Genomic DNA, 22,962 nt, shown 5'->3' with positions numbered 1-22,962 from the left:
ATCACTTAGTGACTACATTTATGCTAAAGAGGTTGATTTTGGGAATAAAGTATAAAATGCATACCCCGTACCACCCTCCAACTTGAGGCCAGGAGGAGTAAATGAGTTCCAAAATAAGAAATAAAAAAAACTGATTATTAGTAAAGGTAACTGATGGAACAGGCCTGAAATGGCCTGATGCTCTGACTTTAGTACTGCCTGCAATGTGGCAAAGACTTCTAAAGCGATTATGGTGACATGGTCATGGTGAGAAAAATAAAAGCTGCTTCTTTTAGTTCTAGGTGGACTGGAAAACAGACGGTGAACCAACGCCATGAATGGATTGAGGAGACAAGATGCAGGGCAGCACATTAACCCCTGAGAGGACGGTGCCAGAAATTGATGAACATCTGGCACCAGAGGAGCTGCGCAACACAACAGTCAAGAAGAGTACAGACCAGACCATTTCTACAATCCATGAGGGCCCTACATAAAGTGTCAGAGGAATGTGTCATAAACTGAAGCTGTTGAATGAAGAAGAAAGGTGATGGTCTGCACCTGCAAAAAAAAAGACTGAAGAGGACAATGCAGGCAGGTCCGTGAAACCGTCCCTGAACAAGACGACTGCGGACCAGGAGGAGAAGCAGATGACCGCTCACTGCGTGCCTTTAAATTACTGACACTTGCAAAAAGTGCCCTGGAACTGATAGACTCAGTGACAATGTAGCCTGATGCATTGCATAGAGCAAACAATATTTGTTGGACACTTAATTAGGAGTATGCTGCCGGTATCACAACAGCCTGCTGATATAGTAATGATCTCATCAGGATGTATCAATGTGACATTATGTGCATTTTATGTGTAATGCCATCAAAAGATATGTAACTAATGTTTCCTTCATATTTACATATATATATTTTGATTTTACACTAATGTTTGATAGGTCTATCCAAAAGAGTGGATTATTGAAAAATATATATGTATATCCATTTAATTTCATATGTATGCACTTACACTAACATGAGGCCCAGAGCTCCAAAGGGCTTCCTATCTGACCTTGCCTGGACAAGCTTCCTGCAGCTATTCTGAATCAGTCTTAGAGGTCACTTTCCTTGTCCTGACGTCATCATAAGTTTCCTTATCTGGTTGTGCAAGTTGCTTACACAGTGCCGAGCCAGCCTTTCTGTTCTGCCCATATTTGGATGTTTATAATTTGCATGGTGCAGACATTGCACATCCATGTTAGCCATATTTGGCTTGGTGCCTCCACTCTACGCCACTCTCTTCTACATCACTTCACTCTACTCCACTGCATTCTATTCTGCTGTACGCCACTCCACTGTATGCCACTGTACTCTATGTTATTCCACTGCATGCCACTATGTCTATGTCACTCAACTTTACGCAACTCCACTCTATGCTATTCCACTGTATGCCGGTCCATTCTAACACACTCCACTCTATGCCACTGCACTGTACACCACTCCCCTGTATCATATTCTACTGCATACCTCTGCACTGTACGACACAGTTTACACCACTATACTGTACACCACTACACTGTATGCCAGTCTATTCTACACTATTCCACTGTACGCAACTGCACTGTACAACACTCCACTCTATGCTATCCCTCTCTATGCTATTCCACTCTATGGTAGTCCACTGTATGCCACTCTACCATACGCTATTCCTTTGTAAGCCACTCCACTGTATGCCACTCCATTGCATGCCACTCCACTCTATGTCCCTCTCCAGTCTATCCCACTCCACTCAGTGCCACTCCATTCTATGCTACTCAGTCTATGACATTACAGTCTACGCTACTGCACTGGAGACTAGTCCACTCTCCACTACTCCATGCAACACTATTCCACTGTACGCAAGTCCACTCTCGCCACTTCACTCTACACTAATCCACTCAACGCAACTCCACTCTTCGCCACTCCACTGTATAACACTCTATTGCATGCTGTTCTTCTGTACGCTACTCCACTCAATGCCACTACACTCTACAAAATGACACTGTATGATATTCCAATGTATGCTACTGCACTGTACGCCACTCCACTCAATCACATTCCACTGTACGTCACTTCACTGTATGCCACTCCACTTTATGCCACTCCCTTGTGCCACTCCACTTTATGCTATTGCACTATATGTCACTCCAGTCTATGACACTCCATTGTACATGACTCCACTTTACACCAATCTACTCTATGCTGCTCCAGTGTATGCAGCTCCAGTCTACGTCACTCCACTCTATGCTGTTTCATTCTACATTACTCTACTGTGTGTTACTCCAATGTATGCCACTACAGTGTACGCCACTCAACTGTAAACAGTACAAGTACCCCGGCACTCAAAATGATATCCCTTTTCCCTTATGTCCAACCCTCATAAGCAAAACCACATTCTGTTTTCTCAATATATCACTGATAACAAGCAAAGATGGATTCGTACAAAAAAATGTGTTTTTTAATTTAAGCAAAACATTAAGTTTAAGCAAAAAATTAGAACATCGTAATTTTCAAACAAAGACCATAAAGACCCCTTATTCTTCAAGAGACATAACAATTGAAAGGCTAATTGTAAAAGATGTTTGAGGATCTATAGTCTTGATCCAAAAGCACAACAGCGCGCAGGTGTTTCGTCACATCCAGTGACTTCCTCAAGGTGGCAAAGACAATGACATGATCTCATGTTTTGTACATGTTAAAATATGAAATTACCCCATTTGTAGGGGATCATTTTCATCATGAAGCTTACTAGAAAGTCTTTACACTTAAGATGTGCAAGATAAGAACAAGAAGAAAGTACTGCAAAATCAAAATAAAGTGAGATTTCCAAGGAGTAATAGATGAACCAAAATTGTGCTAATGTTGTCTGGAGAGAGAAATCAGAGAAAAGAAGAAACAAAGACCCACTACCAAGTAATGTACAACAGATCCCAAGTGAACCTTGTAAGACAAACATTGTGCTCAAAGTCCCTAGTGATTAAAGTTCTGAATCACTAACCTTTTAAAAAAGAAAAAATATTTTCTGGGATTGATTGATTCTATTTCTTAAAATTAGATGCCAGATGCAGCCACGATACGACCAATGCTCTGAGAAGCAAATACATAGGATACAAGAGGTTTTAATAGGCAGTCCTAGTTGTCTCCCAGTGTCAAAGTTTAGTATTGTTTTTGAAGTATACTCACTTCTTAAAGTCCGCCTATCCCACGAATTAGAAATCAGGAAATCCACCTAACAAGTGATTCCGAAAATGTTTGTCATAAAACCCTGGTGGATGAAAGAAACAGAAGATACAATTCAGCTCAAGATTACCATCCCATTATTGTGTAGAACCGGCTTTTTGGAGACCCCCCCCCACTAGGAGAGCCAAAGCCAGTGGTGCAGGGGACACCTTAAAATCTATGGGTTCTTCTTGCTCAAATCATACATTACCAAAGAGACCAGGACAACCAGCCGTGGAGGGAAGTAAGTTATTTATTAGCTCGAGCTAAGTTAATGTAAGAAAAGGGGCTCCCTACGTAAATTAAGGCCCTAGAGGAGGGAGAAGGCACATCAAAAAATGAAATAGAAACCTCTAAACTGGCCTATATATTTAATTAGCTGATCTATTCAGATTCTGCATTGCCAAATTAACATGCCAATTTTCATTTCATGTTATAACATCATTTTCATAGAACCACTGTCAGTCCATTAGAGTTTTAGTAGATAGAATAATTTTTATTTCTTTTTTTTCCTTTATATGTGTTTCATAATTTACACATGACTTAGAACAGACAAAAAATTTTTTTTGTTTTTACACTTATAATTTTGGTGCAGACATGTTACATGGTTAATATAAGAAGAACATCCTAGACATCCGAGACGTAAAAAACCATTTGCTAACCATTCATACTTGCATTCATACAAAAAGGGATAAAGAAAAAAAGGGATTTTTTTCCTAAAAGAAAATTGGAAAAAGGGGAAATATAGGACCCTTGGATTGGTCAAGTTTCTCAGATTGACAAGATGGAAGATGTCAGTCTTCAATATCACTGTGTTGGAAGCAATGTCGCGGTCAACGCGCGTTTCAGTGGGAGACCACCTTCTTCAGGACCAACTGCATAATGTTAAAAGATGAGATATATACAAAAGATGTCTGGGTGTCTGCAAGAAAGACAAAAGGAGCAGGAATCAAGGACATCCCAGTGCTTGCAGTATGGGGCAGCAACCCACATACCCAACAGTTTGTCGTGTTCACCACAAGCTGGTTCTCTGTATATCCTTGTGGAGCTCTGCAGAACCGGAAACTCCGTCCTGCCAATGAGAATCCAAAAAGGTCCTTACTCTGTTCATCAACGGGTATACTAAAGAAGGCGTTTTTTAAGTCAATGACAGAGAAAAAACATGCAGACGGGGGAACCATAGTCAGTAGGGTGGTGATATCTGGGACCACAGGAAACTGGGGAACAACTATTTTGTTTATCTCGTGCAAATCAATGACAAAACGATAAACAGGGGGCTTGGAAGGATCGGTGCGTTTTAGGACAGGCAAAATTGGGCTATTGCACACATTTCCTCTTGTCTCTTCAACTACACCTTTGTCAACAAGTTCAGAAATTATCTGGAGTAATGCCCTTTCCCCTTCTTTGGGTATTTTGTATTGGGGAAGTCAGGGAGGGCGAGCATTTTCCTTCAGGGTAACAGAAAAGGGAGTATGGACAAAAGGCCAACATCAGTATCACCTTGGGCCCAAAGATCAGGAGGGACATTCTGAAGTTCCTGGGGAATTGGATCTGAGGAGGCTAAATATACTGGGTGTGTGGTGGGGGGACCCATAGTGATGTAAACCCCATCAGGAGAACAGTATATTGTTGCATGTAATCTTTTTAATAGATCTAAACCCAACACATTTTCGCCACATGTGGAAGTCAAAACCAAAGGGGAATCAACTGTGAAGGGTCCTATCGTAAGTTCCAGTGGTTTTGAAATGGGGCTAGATACTGGGGTGCCAGAAAACCCTACAGAAATGTTATTTGCGCCAGACAAGGCGGCTCCAGGGACTTTGGACCTAGCAATAGAACTTTTGGTTGCACCAGTGTCGACCAAGAATTTTTTCCGAAGAGCCCAGTGTAACATGAACATACGGTCCCTTCTGGTCAACAGGAATAGGCACGGGTCCCTTCTCTTGTCCATGGCAATCCTAGTGGGACAAAAACCCAGTCCCTTCTTCAGGAGTGTCTGAGTCAATTCCTTATAATAACCTGCTGGATTTTTACGCTGGTCAGGCAATTGATTTTTAAGTTGGAGGACGTCAGACCTTTTCCAAGGGACATGGACCCACATCTGCGTAAAACCTGCCGGTATTTCAGGGTTGCCATCTGCGCCAGCAACGCGGTCTCTCCCAACAGGCTGTACCTCCCTCATTGGGAAACCTTTATTTAACGAAACACCAGATAAGGAGTCTCTGTAGGCTACTAACGTGATTAGATCGCATAATAGTGCTGGGCCCTGAATGTCCCCTTTTTCAACCTAATGGCGAAGGTCAGACAGACCTGGGGGTGGACCTGATTCTACAAAATCCTCCCACATTTGGTTCAGTATTAAGGGTGGGCGTAGTGGGCGTAGTGGGCGTAGTGGGGCTACGTGAAGCAGCACGTAGTGTGCCCAAATCTACGCACACTACGCGCTTCGCGTAGCCCCACTACGCGCCACCTGCCTCCCTCCCGCCCACCTTTATAAAAGATAATATTAATTTATAATAAAGAAAATTAAACACCACTTACCTGAAGCGCGGCGTCTCCGGGGCTCCCTCTTCCTGGTTTCCAACTTTTCTGACAAATACGCATGCGTGGACGCCCGCGCATGCGCATTTCTTGCCTCGAAAACTGCGAAGCAGGCAGCGCTACGTACACTACGTGGGCGAAGCGTAGTTGTCAGCCCAGGGTTAATCAGTATGTCACACATTTCACAAAAAATGTCAATCAGTTGAATGCGTGTCCACTGATCCATTGTCATCTATATATCCTGAGTGGTGTACATAGTGTTATTTTCCATCCATACATGAGCTTGTTGACTCATAGCGAGTTGTTCCTGTGTACTACCTATCAGTCTGCGCAAGGTGCGTCGTCTGGGAGTGGGTGGTCTATGCGGAGTTACATAAGGGATATAATCACGGACCACTGACCATGCATTCGCTAATAGCCCTGCACTGGGGGAAGGCGTCGGATGACTGTCAACAAGAAATGGGTTGGTTGCAACGGGAGTTAAAGGCACATTAGGTTAGACAGGTACGGGACTAGTGGAAGGTGCAACAAGGGGAAAGGAAGGGTGGACTTGCATTGGTGCGGTGGCCTGAACAGTCGGGGTGTTGGGAACGAGTGGCTGCGGTATCGGATGCACCGAGGCATGGGCAGGGGCAACAACTGGAGCGGTAGCGGGGGTCAATTAGGTGGAATCAAGGGCCGGATACATGGCGGGAGTATTAGGGGGAGGGGTGTTCAACATTGGGGCCATGAGAGAGTCATCCTCCTTGTCCCGGGCCTTTTACGGAACCTTTTTTGTAACGTAACATCCATCTATCTGCATTCTATTTAATCTATCATGTATTACTATACCCTCTTCTATTCTCTGATTATCATGATTCTGGGTTTTATGAATCAAACTCATACGCAATATTTTAGCTTCGTTCTTTTTGAGTTTGATTTCTTTCTGTTTGGACTCCTTGCGCCAAACCCGTAAGGAATCAAGCATTGCAGACCTGACTTTTCTCTGAAACAATTTCTCCTCTAAATTATCTAATACAGGAGGCTCAAAACTACCATATATTGGCCATTGCAATTCAGTATTACCCTTTGTATACTTGTGCCAAAGTGAAGAAAACATAATCGGGCCAACACCATGTTTAGCATAGACTTCATGATTAGGGGTCCCCAAAGGAGGAATCGGACAAGATTCCTCCAATGCGGAGTCCTGTGTACAATAACAACAACACCATTTCCGGAATTTACTAAGTCCAGGCATCTCTAGATGTGTATCCTGGATCCAAATGTCAAAGGGTACAATCGAATATTTACAGCCTATAACTGTGCTTACCCCTTGGCTTCGGCTTTTGCAAAAGTCGAATCAAATACCAAAACCAAAATATAATTCACCAAAGAACTAGGCCACTCCCACTCTTACCTGACCGTTAATCTTCTGTCACACGGCAAGTGTCACAAAGGTCTCTATCTCCAAAGACTAGGAACCGGAACTGGGGCATCAGTCGGGGCCGCAGTCAGGTAGCCCACTGGAGGGCGGAATCACGCAATCGGAGACCTCGGGCCCACAAAGACAATTTTCAGGCAATGTAGTGGCGCGCCTCCCTTGGAATTCGATCACGGACCCCTCATGACCACCAGGCTTGATGACGACCACCGAAGACGCCCCACGTTGGGCGCCAGATTGTAGAACCGGCTTTTTGGAGACCCCCCCCCCCACTAGGAGAGTCAAAGCCAGTGGAGCAGGGGACACCGTAAAATCTACGGGTTCTTCTCGCTCAAATCATACATTACCAAAGAGACCAGGACAACCAGCCGTGGAGGGAAGTAAGTTATTTATTAGCTCGAGCTAAGGACAGAGGTCCCAGAATGGTACAAAGACAATTCTACGGAGACTGCTGTTTTACTCCAAAGCTTACACATATTTATAGAGCTAGCCACGCCCATTTGTACAATACACAGTTCCACATTTTGATAAGTTCCTCATTCTGACAAGTTCTTCGTCAGTCTTGTGGTGCAATCATGGTCAGGGGACATCTGTTCTCTGATTGCACAATGTCCACAGCCCCGTGCTTCCTTGCCCAACTGGTGTGGTCATGGGGCACAGCCTCGTGCTTCCTCTATCAGTTGGTGTGGTCACAAGGCACAGCCTCGTGCTTCCTCTATCAGTTGGTGTGGTCACAGGGCAGCTGGTCGTGACAGGTTGGGTTACCAACAATGGACAGGATGTGGCTGAGTCTCTGGCACAACTGGGGGGTGAGGCACACAGGCAGCTTCTCTGAATCGGCTCGACCACAAGGAGCAGGGAGGGTTGGGCAAGTTTCAACAGGGACGTAGAAAGCAATTCTTCATCAGGTTGCCGAGAGCATGGCAACACAAAATGGAGTCATTAGGGTCATTTTAAAATACAGTTCAACAATTGTCTGTATGGTGATAGTCCACACCCACAGACTTACTGAGTATATTTAATGTCTCAGGTTGTTGTGAAGTCTTGTCATTTTCCAAAGCCCGATGTACAAATTCCAAAGAGGTATTGCCCCTATTATAATCTCATCATTTTATTGAACCATAATACCGAAAAGTGTTAAACCCTGCAAAAATTCAAAAAGGCAGCAATTACGAGTTGTTTTTAATATATTAGTGTATATTAGTGTAAAAACAACCTCCCCAAACCTGAATCCAACTTACTTTAGTTTCTCTTGTTGGAAACAGCCATTATTCACTGTACACTACTTCACTGTATGCTATTCCACTCTAAGGCAGTGCACTATACGCTACTCAAATGTATGCTATTCTACTGTATGCCAATCCAGTCTACGCCACTCCACTATACGCTTTTCCACTTTATGGCACTCCAGTGTACGCTACTCCACTGCACCCCACTCCTCTGTACACTATTCTACTCTACTCCACTCCACTGATCGCCAGTACAGTCAATGACACCACACCAATATACGCAACTTGACTGTACACTACTCAACTTTAAGCAACTCCAGTGTACACCACCCCACTGTACGGCACTCCACTGTATGCTAGTCCATTGGACGCCACTCTGCACCACTTCATTTTACACTATCTGCTCTATGCCACTGTACGCTGCTCCACTCAATGGCATTCTATGGCGCTATACTCAACAACACTATATGCCACTCCACTGTAGCATATTATCCCACACTCTAGTCTATTCTACCTCACTCCACTGGACAACACTGTACTCCACTCTGTCCTACTACACTATACTTCACTCTACAACAGTTTCGCACACTCTACAACATGGCATACCACTCCCCTGTACAAGAAGTCACTCACTCTATAACACTTTACACCACTGTATGCTATGCCACTACAGTGTACTACACTCCACAGCACTGTACTATACAAGACCCCACGCCACTATATGCACTTTAGTCCAATATATACTACGCCACTCCATTCAACCACTCTGTACAACAGTTTAGCCCACTGTATGCCATTGTATGACTCGCCAATGTACCCTGCTCCACTCAACAACATGCTACTATACTCTATAAAACTGAACTCTACAGCACTCTACTCCACTCTATGCCAATGTATGACACTGTACCACACTGTATGCCCCTACACTGCACTGTACAACACTCTACTCCACTCTATGCCATTCTCCGACTTTCTTCTCAACCCTATAACACTCAAAGACATTGCGCTCGACTCCGCAACACTACAGTTGATGACACTCCACTGTACGATCCTCAACTGTACTGTACAACACGCCCCTCCGCTGTACCACATGCCACTCCACTCTATCATACTCCACTATACGACACACCAGACCACTCTACTGTATAACACTTTACTTCACTATGCGCTCCGCCACTCCACGCCACTGTATTTCACTCCACAACATTAGACTCTATGGGGCACTTGCATAAAATTCTCATTCTGTGATTACCAAATAGCGATTTTTTTTAAATCGCTATTTGGTAATCGCAAAATGCAATGCAACAAAAAAGAGTTCAAATAGCCATTCTCTAATTGTGATTCCTTAAGAATCACAAACGCAGTTAGGGAATTGCTATTTGCAATTGCGACTCCATTCTTTCCTATGGACCTCAAGGCCTATAGGTGAGAATGGTCTTGCATTGCCTAAATTGTGATTACCTAATTGGTTATCACACATTAGGTAGTGCAAAGGCAAGGGTGCCCGGGGACCTAAGGCCCCCTAAAAAAAAAAGTGCATATGTCCACATGGCACTTTGAAAAATGCATTTTTGTGCACATGGTTACCATCAACTTGAAGTTGATGGTATTAGAGTTTCCGAAATGCACAGTTCGCTGACAAAGCAGACACGATAGACTCATACTTAAAACAGAGACAAAGCACCAGCACTAACCCTTTGACAAAACAACAATCCAAGAGTACTCTAACCCAGCCTCTCCATTCCTTCCAACACATCTCACATGATGAATTTATGGTCCTGGTCAAAGCAACCAGGCCTGCCGGCAGCCATTCTGACCCGTGTCCACCACAAACTTTCAAGACGATTCTTTTAACAACCTCTGCTGCCACTCCAGTAAGAAGAATCATCAATGATTCCTTAACTACCGGAATATTTCCAGAAGAACTCAAAAAGTCATACATATACCCTTTTATTGAAGAAAACAAACTTGGACCCACAAATGGACATTTCCTGGGCAAGCTGATAGAAAGAGCAGCGTTCTCCCAGATGTCACAATTCATTGAAGTGAATGACATACCTTAAGACTTCCAAATAGGTTTCCTTCCAGGAAGAGGCACAGAATCTGCCCTCCTTGCCGTCTGGGATGACCTGAACAACACAGTAGACCGCAACGGGGTTGCTGCACTTGGAACTCTCGGCTGCCTTTGACACGGTTGACAATGACACCCTGAAACAAAGACTCTATGAAGTCGGCATAGAGGGGGTTGCTTTAGACTCGATCGCGTCCTACCTTCGATACAGAACTAATGTCATCCATACACCACCTTTCTCATCCAAACCATACTCCACAAAAGCAGGGGTCCCTCAAGGCTCTATCATCTCGCTCATGCTTTTCAACATCTACATGAAGTCATTACCGGTACTCAGGGCTTTAAGTGGGCCGGGTCTCAACGGGTCTAAGCACTGGCAGTTTTTTAAAGGAGGCATCGAAACGGGTCTCTATTGGGCTCTGTTTTGTGCCCCGGGATAGACAGTCCGTTTTTTTTCCAGACTGCAGTAATAGCAGGCACATGATGTGCGCTGCTCACACTGCTCACTTCTCATTGGTGGAGAAGTTACGGCATGACGTCATACCAGGTGAGCGTTGTAGGGGAAGGGAAATCCTTTAAAGAGTCATTTTCTCTCTGGATTTCCGTTCTATTTTTTTAAATTGAGAAGCAGCAACATTGTCGTGGTGCCACCAGGGCTTGAGGTGGAAGCTTTTTCAATATTATAAACAAGCTATAGTTGCTGCTTATTTATCTTATGCAACTAACAACCATTGACAAAGCCAATAGTCCTGACTTGTTGTAGGTATGATGTTACTTGTTGTATCATGTATCTAGATGCAATGACATAAACAGCAAAATACCAGTCGGGCGGCACATTATGCTAAACACAGATTTTAAGCTAACTTCTTTTTAAGCCACGCCCTCAATTACATTGGCCACGCCGCTTTGAGAGACCCTCCAGTTTTTTCTTCCCACTTAAAGCCCTGCAGGTACAGATCAATCAATTTCACCTCACGTGCTATAACTATGCAGATGACACACTCATGCTCCTTCAACTGGAATGCCCCAAAGACATTGGAAACTCCCCAATTTTCAGTTGTCTCAGAGCCGTGGATCAGCGGATGACTTGAAGCCCCCTCAAATTGAGTGCTTCCAAAATGAAAATACTCACGTGTGGTGATTGGAAACATTATGACCCGCTTACCGCCTGGCCTGATGAACTGGGATCACCACCTAAAGTATCGAAGGAAGAAAGAAACCTCAGAATGACTATGGACTCCGAGCTATTAATGAATGCCCAAGTCGACAAACTAGCAAGATCAAGCTTTGTCACTATAAAAATACTGCAACATATTTTCCCTCATTTGGGATTTCCACACAAGGTCCAAGCTACCATCTTCCTTGTTCTGTCCAAACTCGATTACGCCAATAGCCTCTACCACGGCTCACCATTACCGACCATGAAAAGACTACAACAGATTCAGAACTCTGCTGCCAGACTACTCTTGCATTTCAAACCGTGAGACCACATCTCACCTGCCTTGAAAGCCCTGCATTGGTTACCGGTTGCCAGAAGATCCATGTTCAAGCTGCTTTGTATCACCCACAAAGCAATACATGGAATGGGAACGCTCTTCATCAGGAATCAAATCACCAAACACATTCAACAAAGGAACCTCCGCTCTAAAATGGCACCTCGCCTCAAAATCCATAGATACAAGAAAAAAACCATGGGTGGCACATCCTTCTCTGTTCAAGCAGCCAGACTATGGAACTCTTTACCCCCCCAACATAAGATCCACGGACATCCACCTTATCTTCAGAAAACTGCTCAAGAATTGGCTCTTCCCCACATAAGCACCATACACAAACAGAAATTTAAAGCATATCCCCCTGTATATAATAATTTATTTTTCTATAGATATGTACCATGTTTGTATAAACATGCAGAATAATTATGTTAAAAAAATAGTTAAAGTATAATAACACTTGAAAACCAGAGTTTATCTGGTGCATCTTTGGTCTACATGTACTTCTTCAATTGTGCATCTATGTACCTTCCATGTACTTGGATCTGTGTGTTTGTTACTTTTGTCCTGAAAAGCATATCCAATGCACTACCCTATTTCTCATCCTGTACCTCTTTAATCTACAAATACCTACCTCCTTTATGCATCTATATACTTTCAATGTACTTATGGATCTATATATTTATCACTTTCTTCTAATTCAGCATATCCAATGCACTACCCTATTTCTCACCCTATACTTCTCTCAATATATCTTCTAACCCAACTTTCTGACTCATCTCAAACTTCTTTCTACTACTCTTTCCAATGTACTACCCTATTTCTCACCCTAAACATCTATCAAGATATCCTCTACACCCACTGTCTCATTTATCCCAAACCCCATACGACTACTATGATCCCCAAAATAACCCTTTCTAGACTCTCCCTTACTCTACCCCTCCTTGCATCATCTGACACCTCTTTTACTATACCGATCCGCCAAAAAACCTTTCAAAACTCTTTTCTCTGACTCTTCCCCTCCACAACCCCTTTTTACTCAACCAAAAGCCTCCTCCTACTGTTATGACCTCTAAATCCTTCACTCTCCTATCCCTCCACTATCCTTTTCAATAAAAATAATAGACTTACATGTTCACTTCTCAAATTTCATATTCCACTATACTAATTCACCACTAATCCTTTATGGGTCCCAGAGTAGTGTGCTATTCGCCCAGACAAGTGCTTCAACACCACATCAGAGGTAAGCAAGCATTATATTAATGCAAAACTTTTTCCCTCTTTTATCCCTTCACTACCTTTCTCTATCCGACTGAATAACCCAACCACCACTCAAATTACTTTCATATTTCACTATACTAATTCAACACTAATCCTTATGGGTTCCAGAGTAGTGTGCTACTCACCAAACAAAGCGATTCAAACCCAATCAATGGTAGCAAGCACTATAAAAAGAGAAACCTCTTTCCCTCTTCTATCCTGCCGCTACCCTTCTCTATCCAAATAACTGAATAAGATATCCACCACTCAAATTACTTCATATTTCACTATACTAATTTTCAACACTAATCCTTTATGGGTTCCAGAGTAGCATGCTACTCACCAGAAAAGTGCTTCAACACCCCTTCAGGGGTAACAAGCGCTAGATGAATGCAAACCATTCTCCCCCTTCTATCCCTCCACTATCCTTCTCACTCCAAATAACTAACTAATATCCACCACTCAAATTACTTTCATATTTCACCATACTAATTCACCACTAATCCTTTATGGGTTTCCGGAGTAGCGTGCTACTGCCGAAAAAAAAAAAAGGCGCTTCAACACCCCATCAGGGGTAATAAGCGATACATAAATACAAACCTTTTTTCCTTTTCCATCCTTCCGAATCCAAATAACTGACTAACCTATCCAGCACTTTAATTACTTTCATATTTCACTACACTAATTCAACACTAATCCTTTATGGGACCCGGAGTAGCGTGCTACTTGCTGAAAAAAGCACTTGGACGCCTCATCAGGGGTAGTAAGCGCAATATAAATGCAATTACAATACAATACAATCAATTGCCACACTCATGTACATATATGTCATCTACAAACTATGATATACATAGATAACCGGTTGAAAACCGGCAACTTGCAGAGATGCAACCATGCAGCATCGGGCACTCCAGATGTGGGGGTGTGCCATTCCACGTTACAAACTAAAATGTTATCCACTCCGAGCTTAAAAGCAGACACTGGCATTCCAAGAATTGCTCATTCATCCAGTTATTGTGCAAACTTTAGCATTAGAGAAGCAACATGTTTTGGCTGACCTCGCAGCCCTGTTCACGTTGTTCGCCATTATCAAACACAGAAATATTTAAAATAGCTTCAGTTTATATTTTCCTTGAGAAACTACATTATTAAACATACACATTGTTTTTAGTTGTGAACAATCATTATAATTGAAGGTATAATCACAATACCTATACATTTTCTATTATTTATATTTACATCAAATCCTTTTACTGGGGAAATAGTACATGTCAAAACAACATTCACATGCTAAATATAGAGTGCTATAATATGAGAAGTGTCCAATTATAATAGTATTAGGCACTGACGTATGTGAATATTTTTCCCTATTCTTTTATTATTACTGTTTTCAGAGCTAGAGATTATTTGTTTTAGGATGATTTGAGTGAAGTACAATATATTTTCATCAGGTATAAATTACCTTTTCTGGACACAGAATGATCTGTTGAATGAATACATATATACCTACTCTTTTAAAATGGCTGCTGTAGACTGTTTTTGAAATATATGCTTTATGATCATTGATTATTTTTTATTTATCCCCAAAACCTTTTTGATGTGATTGAGTATTTGTTATGATTATATTCCTTTTGGATTTTGGTAATGAATTGTTTGTGTTTTACAAATTACAAAAATGTTCAAATAAGAATATTTACTGTCCACCACTACAAGATGGCTGCCCTAAAATGATTTGTTGTGAACCAGACTTACCAGGTAACGATGCAGGGATCACTTGTTATGAACGGAAACTGTTTTAAATGTTTATATGTTTGATAATGGCGACCAGCATGAAAAAGGCTGCGAGATCAACCGAAACGAGTTGTTTCTCTAATGCTGGAAAATGCACAATAAATGGAAAAATGAGCAATTCTTGGAGTGCCCATGTCTCCTTTTTTTTTTTTTTTTTTTAATTTTTTTTATTGACGAGTAACATGACACAGATATCCTTCATACACTCAACCATAATTTTCATCAAATACATTATCTGCATCATGACTCTGATTTTAGCAGAATTGACCACCCCCCACCCTGAACCCACCCAGCTACCCTTGAGGGCTGAGAGCTAGAGATAAAAGAAAGAAAGAAGAAAGAAAACATCCCGTTAAATTCATAACTAATTAGATAATATACATGATACAAACATAATTAATATACATTGCTATCATACTACATTTCAAGAATCAATGGTTTACACAATCCAACCAATTAATCAAAGGAGCCCAAATCAATTCCCCATTTCTGCGGGCTCTTGGGCCTCTCCTTCTAAAAACCAACAGCTCCCACTTCCCTATATTTAGAAATTTGCTAAACCATTCATGTTCCGATGGAGGGGATGGATCTAGCCAAACAGTTGCTAAACATAATCGGAGTACAGCCATTGAGACAAAAAATAACTTTTGCTCATGGGGCGTCATATCCACTTCAGTTACCCCTAATATAACTGCCTGTGATGAGAGTGGAACTACACGGTGAAACAATATTTCCAGCCATCGTTCAACTTTGTTGAACAAAGGAAGCAAATTGGGGCAAGCAGAGAACATGTGAATAATATCAACCGCAAACTCACCACATCTGGGACAATTAGCTCCCATAGTCCCCCCCCATTGATGAATACGCTGTGGGGTTATATACAAATTATACCAGGTTTTGAAGCATTGAACTTGGAGATTTGCGGATAGGGTAGAGATGTAGCTAAGCCGTAATGATTTTTCACAGACCTCCTGCCCAACATGCAATCCTGTATGCCATCTGCCAAAATGTTTATCCAAATCGTCTTTTCTTTTTTCGTTAATCATTTTATAAATTGAAGATATTGTGGAGTGCCCACCTTTAATAGCCTCGAGTAACGAAATAGCAGTCCAGCTAACCATCCTCCGAGAGAAAAAATCCCGGATCTGTAAAAACTTAAAAAAATGTTGATTACCAAGAGTAAATTTCTGTTTTAAGTATTCAAAAGTCCTTACCCCATCCACCGAAACCAAGTCCCCTAGCCTATTGACCCCGTGGGCCCTCCATTCTCTAAAGTATCCATCAGCAAAAATTTGGGGCAGAAGAGTATTACTATTAACTGGAGTGTATAAATGTATTCTACCAATATTAAATAATTTGCGGATAGATGTCCAGATTTTGAAAGCCGCAAATAGACCTTTAAACCTCACACGTTTAAAATATGCAAAATCTATATGCTTAAATAAGACCCCTGAGATTTCCTCTCCATACACCAGTTTATATATTGAATTTTCCCGCTCCTCAAAATCAGGGCAATCTAGCAATACAGGAATATGTCTCAAAGTGATAGCCCAATAATAAATCTGAAAATTAGGCACAGCCCAGCCCCCCCTTTCTCTTGGTAAAGTCATAAATTTAAAGGCACGTCTGGGTCTTTTCCCTGCCCAAAGAAACCATGAAATAATACGTTCGATTTTTTTAAACCATATTAAATCGAATAGAACGGGGATAGCTCTGAGGAGATACAATATCTTTGGCAGAAAAAGCATCTTTATAACATTGCATCTCCCCATAAGTGTTAGGTAAAGATTATTCATCCGCCGGGCATCTTGTTCAATCCTACCCAACAAAGGATTCAAATTAATCTCCACAATCACCTCTGGATTTGAATTTATTAAAATCCCAAGGTATTTAGCAGTCTCAGTAACCCTAGAGTCCACCAGTAAGATCTTATCATTACAGATAATTTGGGTTTGGGATTCATTTAGATGATAGCCAGATAATTTGCCAAATTGAAATGTCAGTTTTTGAATTTCCACTAAAGCGGTTTCGGGTGAATCTGTTAAAATAGCAAGATCATCTGCATAGCCCAGTATTTTAGTTTCACCACCCTTAGATCTTACTGGACTGATCAGGTTGTTCAAAAGAAATTTTCTAATTAAGGGATCTATATAAATGGCAAATAATAAAGGGGAACAGGGGCAACCCTGTCGAGTACCTCTTGAAATATTAATAGTTCCCGATTGTGTGCCCATAATTGAGATTTGCGCGGTGGGTTGTCTATACATAATTTGTATTGCAGTAATGAATCTTTCTCCTAACCCATAATATCTTAAAACCGCCCATAAGAAGGGCCAGGAGACCCTATCAAACGCCTTCTCCGCATCTAGCAGAATTAAGGCCATAGGGTCCCCTGAAACCCTAGTATAATCAAAAAGTGTAATAGTGCGACGAATATGATTGATTGTTTCCCGACCTGGGACAAAGCCGTGTTGATAAACAGAAACCAGCGACTTGATCACACCAGAGAATCTCATGGCGAGCACCTTGGCATAGATTTTGACATCACTGTTAATAAGCGTAATAGGACGGTATGAGCCCATGTCTGTAGGATTTTTATCTTTTTTTAAGAATGTTATAATTCGGGCCTTTTGCCAGGACTCAGGGGAAGATTCCCCCATCTGGACTATCTTAAATAGAGCCAACATAACAGGAGTCAATTGAAGGCGGAATACTTTATAGAACTCTCCTGGTATGTAATCTGGACCAACAGCTTTCCCGCCCGGGAGCAGATCTATAGCTTGCAAAAGTTCTTCCATACTTATTTCAGCTTCTAATGCGTCACGTTCTTCCGGAGGTAGTGTGTCAACCACAACCTCCCGTAAATACTCTTGTATTTCCCTCTGATGCAAATCATTATCACTTATATCTTCACTATACAAATTTTGATAACATTTTTGAAAAGCAAACAGAATATCCTTATCCCCGGACACCAAACCAATATCTGGATCTTGAATATTTTGAATACGCGTGGCTATTTCTCTTTCTTTGATTCTTGAGGCTAACAAGTGCCCTGCTCGCTCACTATTTTCAAACATTTTGGATTTCCAAATTAAAAATTTACTGGCTGCCTTAGCCTGAGAAATTTCAATTATAGCTGATTTTACTAAAATAATCCAATTTTGGGCAACATCGCTATCACCACCCGTCCGTATCTGACTAACCAGATTCTGCTCTGCTTCTGTGAGTGCTGTATATAATCGTTGCAGTTCGGCCTTTTCTTTCCTTTGAGATTCCCAGCCAAACCGTGTTGTTTCACCCCTAACCCCTGCCGTTAATGTATCCCAGACATTCTGTATATCTGTACTATCAATGTTTTCTTCTAAAAACCTTGTAATCCATACAGACATATTATCAATATATCCTGTATCCCTAAGTAATGCACGGTTGAACGTCCACGCGTTAATTTGAGTCCTACAGACCATAGTGTTTATTTCAAGCAAGAGCGGATTATGGTCAGACATTACTCGTGGAAATCTAAAAATACCAGAGCCCTGAAGTAGTACGGGTGAAGCAAAAAAATAATCCAGCCTTGAACATATCCTATGAGGTGCAGAAAAATATGTAAAGCCGGGGTCAGCCGGATAAAAAAAAGCCCATGCATCCGTTAAACCATGCAGATCTATTAAGTTTTTTAAAGCACGATATACCCTAGGCTTCCTCCCCGTATAAACACTCCCTAGTTGATTTAAGGTGCCAGACTCTATATTGATATTCAAATCTCCGCAAATAATAAACGGAGATGGCCAACCTATCAGCTCTAAGCTGAGCCAATTAACTAAAGTAGGGTCATCCAAAACAGAACCATAAATAGAACAAAGTGTAATATTTTTGCCCTGGAAGTTACCATGTACTATTACCCAACGACCTAAGCAATCCGCAGCGGAACGGATAATATTAACCTTTCCAGGTCTAACTAGAATTGCCACACCCTTGGTCTTAGCCTCAAGTTTAGTCCATGACACAAGTTGAAATCCCTCAATCTTCAAAACTTTATGCTGACTGGCCTCAACATGTGTTTCCTGTAGGCAGAGAACATCCGCCCGCAAGAAACGCAAATCTTCACTTATCCGGCGTCGCTTGGACGGATTATTAAGTCCACAAATATTTATTGATAAGATTCTTAAATTAGCCATACAGAAAAAAAAGAAAGATACATCCAGTAGTCGTTTCTAGACCCCTCATACAAACCCAGCTTTGGTTGAATTATCATAACCATCGACTCCTGATTTCTCCCAAAACAAATCTCTGTCCGCAGCCCTTCACCCCTCAAAGGCTTTCCCCCACCCCCCCAAAAACAGGCAAAATAGGTCGAATGACCCATATGATGGCTTCCCTTGCCCTTGCCCGAGTGACCCGAGGCCGCTCCCCGCCTCTAAAATCCACTATTCAGCATACCATAGAGACAAAAAATATAAAAAACCTCTGTGTATAATACATTAATGACATCTCTAGCCTTCCCCAAGTCCTTTAAGATATTCTTCAGCCTTAATTTCTGAAGTAAACACCCGTGTTCTGCCAGAAAATATAACCTTCAGACGGGCGGGGTTCATTAAGAACACCTCGCACCCTTTCTTTTGAAAAGGAGTAATCAGTGATCGGAGTCGCCATCTCCTTTCAACTGTTGAGTGGCAGAAATCAGGGCGAACAAAAAAAGTGTGCCCCTCTGCAGATCTTTTGGCATCAGGTCGGGCTTTCTCAAAGATAGCTTGCCTCAGTAGAAAATTCCCAAAGAAAATCAAAATTGCTCTCGGTTTGGCTCCCGGTTCAGGGCTCTTTTTCAAAGTTAAGGGAAACCGATGGACTCTCTGAATCTCCGAGTCCCATGCCCATTGGGAGAGTTCAGGAAAGGCGGCTTTAAATAATTTTAAAACAAAACCTCTAATATCCACACCCTCAACATTCTCTTCTATCCCCAATAGTCTAAGGTTATTTCTTCGTAGTCTATTTTCGGAATCCTCAAGTTTCCACATTATGTCAGCCAGTCTATCATCATTTGAGGTGGTTTTGGTATCAGTCTTTTGTAATCCTATCTCAAGATCGACAATTCTTTCTTCCAATGCAGTGGTCCGGGCAATAACCTCAGAGCATGCTTTTGTATTTCTTCGAATAGCGCCCTGGATCTTCATTGTAGCGAGTTGAGCCCTTTTATGTTCTTGTCGAGCCTCCACCTGTATTGTTTTTAGCAAAGCGTAAATCGCAGAGTTAGAGGGAGGAGAGTTAAATTCCACATGATCTTCGCTTTTTTTGTCCCCCCCCACAGCTGCCAAACTCATTGCAGCTTGAGAATAGTCCCACTGAAGTTTGCTGCTGATTTCTGAGCCATCAGTATCCTCATCCTCTATACCGCTCTTTAAAGCCATTTTAAGGTTTTTACCCCGGGTAGAAGCCTTCTTCGAAGTACTCGCGGTTCTCGGGGGGCTTTCGGGTTCACTACTGGAAATTGAGCTTTCAATTAACGACTCTCCCTCAGACTGAGCATCCGTCTCTTCTGCAACAGAGAAGAAGCTGTCGCCATCAACCAATTCCAGCGGGGGGGCCTTGATCTTTTCCACCCTCCCGCCTATGGGGGTTTGAAATGCATGAGGAATTGTGGCAGAGTCATCTAGCCCCTCATATCTCTCTTTATTGATTACTCCACCGCTTATTTGAGGAGCATCAGCCTTTGGTAGTCCCGAAGGGCATTCAAAATTATCCAGACCCCCAACCGGTTTAGCATCCCCTTCCTTCATTTCAGTTACCAAATCCAAAGAGCTTTCATTTCCCTCTATTAGCGAGCCTGCAGTTTGTGCAGCAGACACTGTAGAGACCTCTGACTGATTTTTAGCCACCCTGTTCTTCCCAGTAAACATCCCGGGGACCGTTAGCGGTTTTGCCAATACAGAGCTTTCCAAAATAGAGGATGTTGTTCCTATTAGATTCGCAGCCTTAGCAGGGTTATTACAAGGTAGTCTCTCAACGACTTTGTCCGCCTTGTCTCCTAGCTTTCCTTTAGCCAGAGAAACTTTAATCGTACTCGCACTCACCGCTGGCGTCTTTCCTGCCGGCTTCCCCTTTTTATCAGCAGCCGGATTTTTCTTACCCCCGACAGCAGAACCAGCCGTCAGCAGCTCACTTGACAGTTTGACAGCAGCAGCAGAGTTTCCGTTTTTGCGGGTAGGCATCCTACCAAACCCGAAATCCTCGTTCTTCCTTTCCACCGCGAGCCACACCCGCCAAGCCTTCAGGTGCGCGCGGCTCAGAGAGGCGGAGATAGCCCATAGCCAGGGCCCGTGAACACAGAGAACGGTGAGCATGGAGTGTTTTTTTTTCTCCCAGGTTAGACTTGATCTGAGCGAGATAACAACTCCGTCGGCAATAGTGATGTATCCGTCAGCAATAGCAAGTTATCGCAGTAATAGACCGGGGAAAGGCTTGTCTTTAGACCATAGTCGAGTATGCGAGAGACAGCTGTTCAGACCCGGCAGCGGGAGCGACCTTCACTCGGAATCACGCGGCCGCCATCTTGCCTCCAAGTCCTCTACCTTTCTATGTGGCACTCAGGAATCCTGAAGTAAGTAGTCGCTGACCAGGTCAACTAGTTGATTGTAGAAATGGCAAATCTACTCGCTGAACTGCATGACTTGTAGGTGGACGTTTTAAAAGGCACTCAGTTTCTGCCACACATCAAAGCATTCCATCGTACACACAGCTTAAATGATCCAAGTGGCACTGTGGTCTCACTCCAAGTACTGCTGGTGCAAGCTGTGCCAATCAACGTAGGAGTAGTCACTGCACCCGCCATGTCTCCTATATAATATATTTATATAATCACTGAAAAAAAAACAAAGGTTAAAGTATCGTTATAGTTAGTTGTGATAAAAAGATCTGTTTTTGTTTAAAAATAAACCTTAGAAATTCACTGAAAAAAACAAAGGTTAAAGTAACGTTAAAGTTAGGTGAATATGTCAGTGACAACATTAACCTTTTGAACAAATAACACAATCTCCTTGAGGTTGGGGCTCTAATATATGTCTGGCAAATCCTTGTCCAACCCTCTTCCCTACAATGTGGTCAGGGTTTTTTCCCATTCAATGCTGGCCGCATCCAGGGAATTCTCACTAGTATGCCTTACTCAAGAGTCCCCGTTGAATCTTGGGAAATAGTCAAACCTGTTTTTGTGCAGCAGGACCTTCAGAAGTGAGTCACCCGGGGCCCAACAGGCACGATTCAAGTTTTACCTGCTTCTGTGGCACGGAAGCATTTTGCAGTTCTACTGGTGCCCAAACCGCGGGCACTTGCAAGCTGTTCAGAGAAGTCAGGCTGCTGGCGGTACACACAGCCGCACCCAGCAGGCGCATGCTCTCTCTTGAGTGGCGCTGCCGGCTTCCTCAGTGATCGAAGATGCTCCCAGTTTCTGTGTCTGTTTTCCTCACACAAGGAGAGGGGGATTGATCTTTAGGCTCCAGGCCAGATCTCAGCTATGGTGCAACATCCTCCTCAGGGTACTCCGAAGTACTTGGGGTCAGTCAGGGGCAGATCTCAATGCACTGGCACACCTTCTACTTTCTCAGGCAATGGTCTGGTCTCCTGGCAAACCCAGTACAGGCCTCCTGGCATATGGGGTTACCACAGCACTTGAGGGTGGTAGGGGCCCAGAGTGGATTGTTCTCATGATTTTGATGTGCCTTCTGGGTTGAGTGGTTTTTAGTTTGTGATCTGGTGGTCTGCTTTGCTATTGGTGGGCAACTGGTTGATGAGTTCTTGTATCTTGTGCTTGGGGTCGAAGTTGTTGTAGATCTTGACAACTTTGCTGTGAAAGAAATCAGAACGGTTGTTGCAGAGGTCTTCTGAAGGGGTAATGGAGTTGGTGGCAGCTGGGGGGTTTTGAATTTTTTGATGATGTGGAAGAGCTCTTTG

General features: G+C 42.6%; 1 long non-coding RNA gene across 1 annotated transcript in view; it reads right to left on the bottom strand.

Annotated features, from left to right (window-relative positions):
- Positions 1–22,962, bottom strand: part of LOC146831374 (uncharacterized) — a 223,374-nt gene that overhangs the window by 122,770 nt on the left and 77,642 nt on the right. Inside the window, exons 2-3 of the long non-coding RNA XR_014961275.1 lie at positions 3,187–3,268; positions 3,002–3,090 (exon numbers count right to left, since the gene is read on the bottom strand). This is a non-coding gene — a long non-coding RNA (uncharacterized LOC146831374). The remainder of the gene's footprint in view (positions 1–3,001; positions 3,091–3,186; positions 3,269–22,962) is intronic.

This window comes from Triturus cristatus, chromosome 5_1 (genome assembly GCF_964204655.1).
Source record: "Triturus cristatus chromosome 5_1, aTriCri1.1, whole genome shotgun sequence".
Lineage (NCBI taxonomy): Eukaryota > Metazoa > Chordata > Amphibia > Caudata > Salamandridae > Triturus > Triturus cristatus.
The sequence above is the reverse complement of the archived record's forward strand: the minus strand, read 5'-3'. Positions and strand labels throughout refer to the sequence as shown.